This window comes from Heliangelus exortis, chromosome 18, assembly GCF_036169615.1.
Source record: "Heliangelus exortis chromosome 18, bHelExo1.hap1, whole genome shotgun sequence".
NCBI classification, from domain to species: Eukaryota; Metazoa; Chordata; class Aves; order Apodiformes; family Trochilidae; genus Heliangelus; species Heliangelus exortis.
Window position 1 is genome coordinate 10,734,124 of NC_092439.1, and position 12,561 is coordinate 10,746,684.

General features: G+C 39.1%; 1 long non-coding RNA gene across 2 annotated transcripts in view; it reads right to left on the minus strand.

The window, feature by feature from the left end:
* Nucleotides 1–12,561, minus strand: part of LOC139804652 (uncharacterized) — a 116,373-nt gene that overhangs the window by 103,407 nt on the left and 405 nt on the right. For both annotated transcript variants that reach the window (XR_011729476.1, XR_011729475.1), the window contains exon 2: nucleotides 10,439–10,546. This is a non-coding gene — a long non-coding RNA (uncharacterized lncRNA). The remainder of the gene's footprint in view (nucleotides 1–10,438; nucleotides 10,547–12,561) is intronic.

The following is a 12,561-nucleotide window of genomic DNA, read 5'->3' on the forward strand; positions in this document are numbered from 1 at the left end:
TCAGCCCCTTTTGGATACTATGGATTCACTAGGGCAAAGAAAAACAGGTATGTGTCTCAAATTCCTAGATACTCAGCTGTTTCTCAGAGGAACTGGATGCCATTCCCACCTCAACCAACCTAGAGCTATTATAGTCAAGGTTTTGGCCTGTCAACTTCTGCAACAATTAGAATAAATAAAAACTATTGTCCAAAAAATAAGGTACAGAGATTACCACTTTCAAGCCCTGTGTCAAAAAACCCAGACTCACCCAACCTAAATACTCAAAATCTTTTAATTCCTTAGAAAGATTTGCTTTACTAAGAAAAACAAGTAAATATCAAACAGCATTGAGCTATGGTTGAAGTTTCATCTTATAGCTCCTACGTGGCAAATATGAACATACACGCACAGAAAAAAACCCTCAATCTTTCAGTTAAGAAGTTAAGCCTCAGGTAAGACTGAAAAAGGCTGTATTGTTCTCACATCTTTCCATGAATCTAAAACCAGCATACTGATAGAAGAACACTAGCATCAGTTTAGACCCACTTCTGAAAGGTCATGCCACCAGAAATAAGAAATGTAAAATCCTTCCCAGTTTGGGCATTAGGACAACCTGAAAATCAAAAGGTTAATTTTCTGATTGCATCCTTTCTATCACAGCCTCCTGGATGGGATTCACATTCTATCATGTTTCTGGAAGTAGCACAAAGGTGTATTTAAAAGTCACGTGTTGGTCCATTAGTCACAATGTTAGGTCCCCTTCTAGTGTATACTTCTGTATAATAAAAAAAATCTGTTTACTCTAACCATTTAATCTCCTGTGCCAGCTGACTGGTACTGTCCCTGTTCCTTATTGCCATACATCTATGCAAATATTTCTGCCACGTAGTTCAGAAAAAGTATTAGAAACTTTTATATTTCCAAAGTGCTGTCTATTTTAAACATCTTCATTTGGAAACGAGTAATGCCATATTTTATATTTTTAGCATGTATATTTTAATTAGAAGTATTTTCTTTTTGAAAACTCTAATTGGAGTATCAAATTAAAATAAACAGTGTTCACTTGCTAAAGTATTCCACTGATCGCTTCCTGGTACAGTAAAGGCTAAGATGTTAAGCTTTCATTCTATGAACTTAAGCAGGAGAACTTGCAATAAAACTTGAAGTGTATTTAATATTAGATTGAGTGGATTAGGAAAACACATTGGATAATATTACAGGTCTTAATGAATTGAAAATTCCACTGTCTACAGCAGCCCTTATTCAGAAGGCTTACTAAGTCTTAAACGCTAGTACTCCAGCAAAGCAAAGGAGCCTACAGGACAGCTGTCTTAGTAGCTATGAATATAGATGCAAAGGAGTTTTAACCTGTATTTTTACTCATATCCATTTTACACCATGCTGTATTCACATAGCCTTCTTCTAAATATACAGTAATATGACTAAGTGAAGACTCCTGCTGTTCTTTTAATTTGGCAGCCAGCGGATTTTGCATAAATTTTTGGTCATCCTAAATGTTAAAGGAAAACATTTCTGTAAATAGATCAATGTCATAACATTATTTGAAGTACACTACTTCCCCTATTTGAAACATTGCCAGTCATTCCCTATCCATTCCTGGAACCACAGACTTTAAAACACCAAGTAGTTTATTAACTTCAGTTGAAGTAAAGCATTGCTATTAACCCATCAATCACTCCTCTCAACTCTGTACCATAGCTGCAGGACTTTTTTTACCAGATTTTAAAAAGATGACAGAACCATTTGAAAGAAGTGTAGGTGTAGAGTCCTGCACCTGGAAATGAATAATACTATGAACCAGTACAGATTAGGGGCTGACCTGCTGGAAAGCAGCTCCAAGGAGAAGGACCTTGCAGTACTGGTGGATAAGGTGATCTCCATGGGACATCAATGTGCCCTTGAAGCCAAGAAGGCCAATGGTACCCTGGGATGCATTAAGAAGAGTGTCCAGCAGGTTGAGGGAGGGTCTTCTCCTCCTCTGCTCTGCCCTAGTGAGACCAAATTTGGAATACTCTGTCTAGTATCAGAAGTGAAGATGGTATTTCTACCCATTAGCCTAGAACCAGGCAAGAGTTAGAGTATGCTAAACTACCTTCTCAATACAACCTGAGACTATTTTCTGAAAAGTCCTATCAACTATGAGAAGCAAGACCAAATGCAACACTGAGATGAGCTCAGTTCTGAACAGAACTAGACATAGAAACATGTAGAAGCATTTTCTGGTTTGACCCTTTTAAAAGATCCAATGCAATGCTCACTCTTGCAGCTGGTATAATTTACCAAATCCTACACAGCAATAACGCAGGAGTCATGCGTGAAGGCAAGAAGAGGGGTAGTTAATATTATTGAACTATCCATGATTATTGCCTGGGATACAGCAAAACACGGAAGAAAAGGGAGTTGGGAAAATTAGAAGCATGGACTGATGACAACAGAAGATGGGTTAGGAGCTCATGTAGATTCAAGGTATTTCAGATGTTTCCTCTCCCACAGATACATCCCCTCCTATTCAAAGAAATAGCTGCAGTACCACAGAATCCACCATGTGGTGTCTGTTAGCAAATGTTGACTTTTGCATGGTGACTGCTGTAGGTATATCTAGATTGTGTATTTAAACATCACAGTTCTGTTTTCATTTCTTGTAAGAAGCATTTGACTGAGGTTAATGTTTTATATCAACAGAGTAAAAATAGCTAATTCTGGGCCCAAAGGTCATACACATCAGCACAACTTGAGTTCTGAAGTGCTTTTAACCTTGATTTTTCCTTGTAAGCCAGGTCCTTTAAAATATACAACACATTCAACCCAGTCTCATAAGCACTGGGGGGGGATGAAAAAACCCAAAAAACCCACCAGTTTCACTCTCTTTGAAGATTATGGATTTATTATGGAAGACCTTAATAATTACTTGCCAGAAAATACACAAGACAAATTCAGTTCACAGAATGGAATACAAATCTGAGATATCAGCACACAGAAGAAGGAAGGAAAAAAAAAAAAAAAAAGACATTTTCTCCATCTGATTCATTAGATTTTTGGCACCCAAATTAAGTTCTGACAAGCTAGTATTCCCGGCACAGTAAAATATTATTGTTCCACTAGCTTTGCTCCAATGTTTAGTCATAAGATCTATACAATAATAACAGAACAGTGGCCTATCTTGACCAACAGTACATTAGTTATTATCTGCAGCACAAACACCTACCACTTTATGCTAACATTTTGGCAGTTAATCTAAACATAGCACTTAAAGCTACATCATAATTTTGAGATCTAACTGGGTCATTTTCCTTCCAGCTGGCACCAGTAAAAAGTATTTTATAACAAAAAAGTAAATGAAACTTCTTTTACGAGGGTTTTTTTTCCTTCTTTAATGGCAGGAGCACAAGTATGATTTCAAGCACACACGACACATTTTTCAAGGCCTGTTTGTGGTGATGGTAGCTTGGTGAATTACAATAAGATTTATTGTGTAGTGGTGTATGTCTAATTTTCCATCTACTGCTAGGAGCTTCAGTTGGCGGGAACTAACAGAGACACCCATTATGTACAGCCTGGTTTAAACTGTGGTTTTGGTGCAAACTTTCAGGGACAGGAACTCACTGCACATGCTGGCAAGAGGACAGGGAGAAAGTTGTTGAAAAGAACAAAAAAGGACTTTTTAAATGGCTTCTTAAATATTTGGTATCCCATTCATCGTCAAATTGTTTTGTGGATAAGGGGGAGAAGTGGGGAGAGAAGTCACAAGAGATTTTTCTGTATAAAGCAAGGCAGCTAATGACTTCTTGTTATTGTAGCAAGGTCTCCTGCTGACAGGAGTCAAAATTAACAGTTCACCAGAACAGATTTGCAAAACTTTATACTCCACCATTTTTATTTCCAACCCCCCCCCCCTTTTTTTTTTTTTTTTTTTCTTTTTTTTTTTTTTTTTTCCCTTTCTTTCTACCAGACACCCCAGTACTGGAAACACAAAGGCCTTCGTAAATAAACATTCAGAGACTTCTTTCCCATGTCTTCCTATATCTTACTCGGTTTTTTTCAAATGTTCTGTATACACTCGCAGGTAGCCAACTTGACATAGTCCATGCAAAGTGAAGGTGGGGAGAGAAAGTAACAGCAGGAAGGAATAACAAGAGGAAAAGATACAATAAGAAAAAAGCAAAGTCCCAGAGGGATTTTCACTAAGAGATAAGGGATGAGAGGTTAGCAGGAATGGAGAGAGAGCTTGAGGAGAATAAAAGGTTGGGGGAAAAAAAATTAAATGGGAGTGGAAAATAACAGTATAAATAATGTAGTGTAAGACTGCAATAACAGAGTAAATTCCTTATTCAGGCTAGAGCTGGGGGCTGTCTTACTGAGCCACAATGGACAACGTCATGTTCATATGCTGTGTGCTTCATCACAGAGATCTTGCTGTAGACAAGCTCCACAACCACATCCCTACTTCCTTAGGAACATCTTGTCAGGAAGAAAGCCATAGAACACACCGTGTTTCTTCCACACCAGTGTAACACAGGGGCAAGGAAAGATGATTTGCATAGTCTGTTCCATAACTGGCACTCAGAAAAAGCATCTTGCTTAAACCATGCAAATCAAGCAAAAAGTGAATACAGTCTGTAAAAATGCTGTCCTCTCATTGGTGGACATTTAATATATCCAGTTTTATGCTTCAAGTTTACAGTACAGAGTAGTGACCTAGGAAAAATACCTTTTTTTTTTTTTTTTTTTAAAGATTAGTTACCACTCAATATCCTCATAAAATGTGCTTGAACTATCAAATTTGATGTGATCTTTTTTGATTCTCTCAGGGGTGTTGATTCACCATCTATAACCTACAATGTAGTTCCACAGCCACACACTGGATGGCACTGTTAAAATTAGTCGTCACCAAATCTGTTCTCCATTCTGACTCTGTAGACAGCAGATTCAAGGCAAAGGTATTTTACTCCCCAGAATTGTACTTACCCACCACAAACTGATATCACTCACTTTTATGTCTGGTTACTCAGTTTTATTTTTACTTTGTATCAAGCATGGAAAACCAATGCCTGCAAATGTATTAATGCTACATTATGATTTTTGGATGCTTTGGCAGCAGAGAGAAGAAACAAGCAATTGGGTGTGGTATTACAATGTGCAATGTGGTATTTCATTCTCTCTAGAGATCTGTAATTTTATGCATGTTGAAAAAAATTTTAAGGAAACTTAATGCATAGAACATAAGGAACCAATTTTCTTCCTTAAGGAGAAAAAATAAAAACAAAACAAAAAAACCAAAACAAAACCACCTTTGGGCTGTAAGAATTAAAAACATCAGTCCAAATGGAACCATTCAGCAAACTCGTGTGGGCAATAGGCAGAGTTAAGAAACAACCGTTAATTTTTGTCTGCCTCCTTTTTGCTGCTATAGCTCTCTCAATCATCACTCAATTCATTAGTGCTCTGTAATTGCATGGACATAAATTCTATATAAGGGTAACAGCAGACAGAGACACTCTTGTACCACATTGACCCAGTCAGAATAAAGGACATCACAGAAGCTTGTTGTTGTTTTCAGATAAATGCAGAGACAGAAGGTCCAAGAAGAGATATGAAGTACAGTTAGAGTCCACCTAAGGCTGTCTCAAAAAAGCAAACTTAATTCAGATTTCTGCTATTACACCCTTGCCAAAAATCCTCTTCTCATCTCTAATCAAGATATTAGTTCAACCATACGCAGGGCAGCAAGGGTGACCCTATGCTGTCATGCAGAAAAGATGGTATTGTACAGCGCAGCACTGTTCTATGTCCCGACATGGAAGCAAGGCTCCAGAAATAGCTTATACCTGTAGGTGATATTTAAAAAGAAAACCCACACATATGCTTTCAAGAATCTTTAGTACAACATACACATTGTGTGGACTGTAGTCTGGAACAAAATATTATATAACAGTGCCAGACAGGCTTCTCAGCACTTAGATTGTTTAAAAAAAAAAAAAAAAAAAAAGTACTAGACACAGCACATCCTTGATGCCAGTGCCTTTTTCTTTTTTTTTTTACCAGTTGGAAGGGGTACAGAACTTGTGTTGTAGAAAATGGTTATTAACATCTGTATATTGACAGCAGGGGTTGAAACTGCATATTTTTAGGTCTATGTTAATCCAGTCTCGTGTAATAGCTAATGGTAACTGCAGCCCCCTTCTCCACTTATTTGTCAGCTTAAGAAACCTTCACATTACACTTGAAAAGCAGATTAATCACAAACTGCTATAGCTGCAACTAGCATAAAATAGCACTACCACATCATTAGTATGTTCTTCCAGATAACTAGGTAAACTCTCTAGACAGGAAAAAGTTAAACACCCAGAAAAATTCCTTTAGGAAGTGATCTTCAAGTTATACTTATCTGGCACAAGATACAGCAAAGCTGGGCATAATTATCTCAAGTATTCAATGGATTCATGGCACACAAAGCAAAAACAGGCAAGCTGAGGTTACCTTGAAGGTTCCCAGCATTGTTTTCCATAGAGTGTCACCCACATCCTTGAATCTTTCTCTATTCTATTTTTTTCTAACAAATGCTTCAACACAGAGTCCAGAACACTGCCCTCCCAAGATACTAGAACAAACCTGCCTATGATTATCTCTCTCTAGACTTTACATATCTTGCCCCACACAGGCTTGTCATAACTCACCCATACAAAGAGACAGAAAAGAAATGGGTAGAGGATGTTATACCCTAGCAAACTAACTTCACAATACCTCCTCCAGTTGGTAAGGCTCAGTGCATTGGGGCAACAGTTCCCCTACAGGAATTCTACTTCAGATCTCAAAGAGATTTTAGCATGACTGGAATCAGTAGCCTGAGCCTTTGAAAGAAAGCTCCATCAGTATCTGCTGGCAGCCAGATGAAAACAGAAGTGCAATTCACAACTTTTAAGAAAACAATTCACAACTCGCATGTACAAATTCTTAAGCTCACAAACCAAAAGAAAAAGAATTTTCAAAGGCTATTAGTCTCCAGACTCCATCTACCACAGGCCTTTGTGCTGGAAAGTCTCAGCCTAAGATTAAAGGCTAATTTCCCCTCCATAATGAGCTGTGTTTTCTGTTGAAGTTCACCACCACAACACATACTGGTAGAAGTACTATTGTATCAACCTTTAAAACCAGAGGAGCATTAGTTTAGATAATCTCAGTTACAAATTACTTTGGAATGCCTCAAGACCTTGAAGAAACTCCCCTTTCACATGTAATTTTAATAAAGGGAGGAATAAAGTAGACATTATTTTACCCTGTTGCAAAGAAAGCCAAATAGAATAACCCAATAAACCAATTTACTGAGGAAAATAACTCCAATAACCAGACAGATAGAATATTAAGAGTACCAAATTATATTACCTCTTTCTTTATATAGATGCATCTAGCAATGTGAACAAAGTCAAGACAGAGAACTCATCCAGAGGTTTCAAAAACAGCAGAGTAGTTTTGCAAGTGATCAGAGTAAGGTCTTCTAGCTTTGCAAATACAAGACTGCCTTCTACAAGAGCAAAATGCTGAGTTTTCTGTCTCGCTTTTATAGAAAACAGGTGTAATACCTTAACACATTTGTGTTATCAGACCCTGATGCAGATCAGCTGTGTTATCCCAGGAAGGGTTAGTTCCTTCTATGGCTAAACAGAGATTTGAGACACCTGGGCCAACATTTTAGTTCCCCAGGTGTCTTCTTCCTCACCCAGGGCTACCTTGGGCAGACAGACACACACATGGAGCAGGTTTTCTCCTTCCTGGAAAGCTTTTTGTCAGTGTAATATGGCAAGGAAAGCTTAATCTCATCTGCACGTACTAGGTCTGTTGTGCCAACGCACTAGAAAGAAGCAAACCCCCAAAACTGTAAGGAGAAAGTCACAGACTGTGTTGCTTACAATCCATGCTAATGCCAGTTCTGCCATTCTTCATTGTTTGAGAACTTAGTAGGTACTTGGGTCCTGCTTTTTCCATGTCCTGTCTTGTATTTACTATGGCAGATGGCTTAGCTGAAGTCAAGGTACAAGACACAAGCTACAGCTAGCTTGTTCACTCATAGAACCATAGAATCATAGAATCCTAGGGGTTGGAAGGGACCTCGAAAGATCATCTAGTCCAACCCCCCCTGCCAGAGCAGGGCCCCCTAGAGTACATCACATAGGAACGTGTCCAGGTGGGTTTTGAATGTCTCCAGTGAAGGAGACTCCACAACCCCACTGGGCAGCCTGTTCCAGGGCTCTGTCACCCTTACAGTAAAAAAATTTTTTCTGATATTCAACTTGAACCTCCTATGCTCCAATTTACACCCATTACCCCTTGTCCTATCACTGGTCACCATTGAGAAAAGCCTAACTCCATCTCCCTGACACTCACCCCTTACATATTTGAAAACATTGATCATCATCCAAAACTTTCTGGTCAGATTTCAGAGGCAAGATTACTTTTAAAACCCCCCAAGAATTCCCACTTTTGCTGTACTGAGGAATCATCCTGCAGAACCAATGTTGAAATGGGTGGGAAGGCAGCAACAGTTCTCATCTCTAGTAGTCACATTATACACTGATTAGCATTTTTACCTTTCAGGAAACTACAAAAGGAATCATAGAAAAAAAATGACATTTTATTAAAAAGGAAGGTGAGAACAAAGTTCCAATTTCTGGTACTCTGTCACATTTCACTGTAACATGCAGCATTAACTCATTATTGATGGACTAACTATTTACCATAATATTTTGCTTTTCCAATAAAGAAAATATCATGTTTAAGGTGATTCTCTGAAGTCATCAAGCAGCCCTAGAACTCAGTGTGGAGCAGAGTTTGTGCTCTGTGAATGGGTGTATAAACATTGAGAGATAAAAAAAGACAATCCAAAAAGTTTGGAACTGAAAGCGTTAATTGTTCGTCTTCCAAAACCATCAGGCCTCCAAAGGCTAGGGACTTCCACAATGGCCTAAGAGAATTAGGTACTTCTAAACCTACTGCATTTCATTGGAATTTAAATACCTCTATTTCTAAGTCTGCCCTAAAAGATTTAAGGTGGCACTGTTCCTTTTTAATTTACCATTCTCAAACTCGGTGCCTTATGTTCAGTGGGTACTGTGAAACAATACAAAACCCTCAGTCAAAGCCTTCCATGGCATGAGGAGTGGCAGCTGTTGTAGGACTAGGATGTCTCCTAGCAATTTAGTTTTTCAGTCATTTGTACTGCAAAGTATTGTCTACTTTCCTGAATTGAGAGGAAAAATGCAAGCATAAGAAGAATTCATCATTCAGAAACATAAGCAGATGAAATTCCTGATTAACATGAGGTGAAAATCCTACATCCATTAGCCTAACAAGAACCCCATTTGCAGTTTAAAAAAAAAACAAAGCAAAACAAACAAACAGAAGTGTGAGAAATTATGCATCTGTTCCCACCAACAGCAGTAAAAAGCCAGGAACAGGTTTGCACCCAGATAGCTACATTTTGGGTGCCAATATTATATTAATTACATTAAAAATGGAAAAGCAGAAACCCTTCTGCCTTCTTCATTTAGCTCATAACCATTTTTTCGCTATTTTTTCTAGAAAATGAGTGTTTTTCCATTTAAAAGGTGAGAGCCACTCCGTAGTTACAAGTGGTACTTTTTGACTTGCTTAATATAACCCTGTGGCTACAATTAACACAACGGATAAATAGCAGATCAAATTACGGTCTGATCCTGATTTACTTATAGGTGCAATCCTTGCGATAAATTGCAGCTTAAGCTGTTGGAGGTAGATGAGGAGAGGTGGGAAGCACAGTCTAGGGTGCCTGAATTTTAAGTGTTCAGACATTAAAAGCAAGTGTGTGAAAGAAGATTAACAAAATAAAGATAGATAATTTCAAAATTCTACATTGCCTTTGTGATTACTATAAGATTCCAAATGTAAGATGCATGTTTTTCACAAAGCTTTAAGACATGGTAGCAAATTTTGTATTTCTCTGCATGGGCTATTTAATGCTGTTATCCCTCACATGGGAATAACATTTTCAAAAGAGCAAAAGAACAGAATTTTTCTTCTCATTATTTCAGAGTGCTTTAGGTTCATTTCAGAACTTCATTGTCTTTGAAGTTCAGGGAATAAGGGAATGCATACCGTTTCCATGCATGGTCTTATTGTTGTGGAAATCCACTAGCTCATCCACTTAAAAATGAATAAATAACTGAACCAATTTGAAGTCCTTCACAACCTATAGTTCTTACAGGCATCTTAAGAATGCATACCATCTGATCTATTCCATTTGCAATTCAATCACAAACTCCTTGCAGTATAAAAACAAAAACATTGTAAAAGAAGTGTGTATTGTCTTTAGCATGATTTTCAGGGAGGGATTGAATCAAGAAAGGTAGTTTTATGAATTACTGTCTGAAGCATATAACATCAACTATGAATCCTAAGGTTGTACCTGGAAAAATACTGTGCACTTGCAATCAAGCACTGAACCAATTGTCTGCTTCCTGTGACACAGGTGGGAGCTGGACGTAGTCAGAACTTCAAAGAAGCCACCTGTTACCTGAAAAATAAAAGAGTAACCAGATAATTTTAAGTAATTCACTGTCCTTTATCCCATGAGCTGCTGACCAGACAATATATTTTTGTGTTTCTAGTCTTTCTTTCTGTCATCACATAAACTAGCAAAAGGTAGTGGTAATGAGCTTTTCTACATTCACTGTTACAGCCTTAGCACTTTCCAAACACTCTGTTTGGTAGTATGCCTACCAAGGTTGCTCTGTTACACTACAACGATTTTGGTTTTTTTTTTTTTTTTTAGGGGGGGGAGGGGGGAGGAGGTTGTGTTTTTTTGTTGGGTTGTTTTGTTTTTTTTTTTCATTAAACTTCAGAGAACACTGTGAAGAAAACATAAGAACATGCTCCAACCTGCCTTTTCTACCTTTTGCTCCTTCTATGGCAAGACAGAAAGAACAATACAAAATAATCAGCCCTCACATTCTCGGGTAACTTGGACCTTTCTTCCTGCAGACCAGGTTTGTCCCAGAGATCAGAAATTCATTCCAGCTGGGGGCACTTACCACAGCTGGCCCTTCACATCAAACAGCTCACAGACCAAGAATCACCTGCTGTAGAGGGTGGGACTCACCTCTATTCTGCTCAGACCATATCATCAAGTCTCTTGATCCCATTGCAGGTGTGCAGATACATTTAAGACATCTTCCTCAGCAGCAAAGACCCTAGTAGGAAAAATGGAGGTTGGGTCAAAATTTTTAAGTTTTAAGATAAAGTGTCAGTCTTTTTCTGACTGATCATATGTTGTGACTACTGAATTCCACAAGGAAGAAAAATTAAGCGTTCATATACCTATTCTGAGATATTCCTCAAGGTTCTGCTGCTGCCAGCAACACTGTGAGAATCGTAATGCCCGGTACACACTCCTTGCATCCCTCACCCTGCGACACGAACCCTACTCAGCCTCACCCAGCTCCAGCACCCACAGCAGACGTGGAGTGAATGCTTTAACCCCAGATCATAAGTTTAGCACTCAATTCTGTTGAGGAGAATTGGGGGTGCTGGGAGGCTGCCAGAAACAAGGAGGGGAGAGAGGTATGTACTTGCCACCTCTCCTTCTGCAGCAGCGATCTGCAGGACGAGATACAGCAGGGGTGCCCAAAGGGCACAGGAGAAAACGAAAAAAAAAAAAAAAAAAAAAAAAAAAAAAAAAAAAGAAGAAAAAGTTCACCACCCCGCTGGTAGGGAGCTTGTCGGAGAGCTGGAGAGGCAGCAGCCCTGAGGCGACGGAATCCACTGCCCTCAGCCCAGCTGCGCGAGCACAGCCGTTATTTAACGGTCATCCCGCGCAGGACACGCGCCTGGCCGTTGGGCGACCGTTACCCCCTGCACGCGCCCCCTGCAGGGGGCGGTGTGGGGGCTGAGGGGCGGGCGCTGCTGCCCCTCCAGGCCCGGGGGGTGCGCAGCGCCTCGGTCTCCCCTCTGCTCCGAAAAGCTGCAGAGCAGCAGCCAGGCGTGTTTAGCTGTAACAGCCCAGATAGACCCCGATAATGAATCTGTGAAATGCTGGATGGCATCTCTGAAAGAAATCTACCCTGTCCTGGAATAAGAACTGGGCTGTACCAACTCACAGACATTACAAGCTGGCTGAACCCCACAGCCTTGCTGCCCACTCTAACAATGTTTGTTCCCCCTCTGGACTTCGGAGGGGCTGGGAGGAGCTGGTGATTTGAAATAATTATGTTACTATGCTCACAATTTTGTAATTTTACAGGTCTACCTTAAATAAGTGATAAATTACAAATACAGAAAATTATCATTAAACCATCTATCATGATAAAACAAAAAATCTCTTATCAACTATTACAAATGTATGCATGGGAGAAGTGAAGTGATGCCTTTCTCAATACAGATTACTGCAACTCAGCGAAATATCATGATATTAATATTTATACTTACTTTCCTTGAAATACGCCCTTTTTCCTTTATAATGATCTAAAACTGCTATAGATTATCTAGTGCTTCCCTCCTGTACTTGGAGGCATATAAAATGAAGCCAGCATT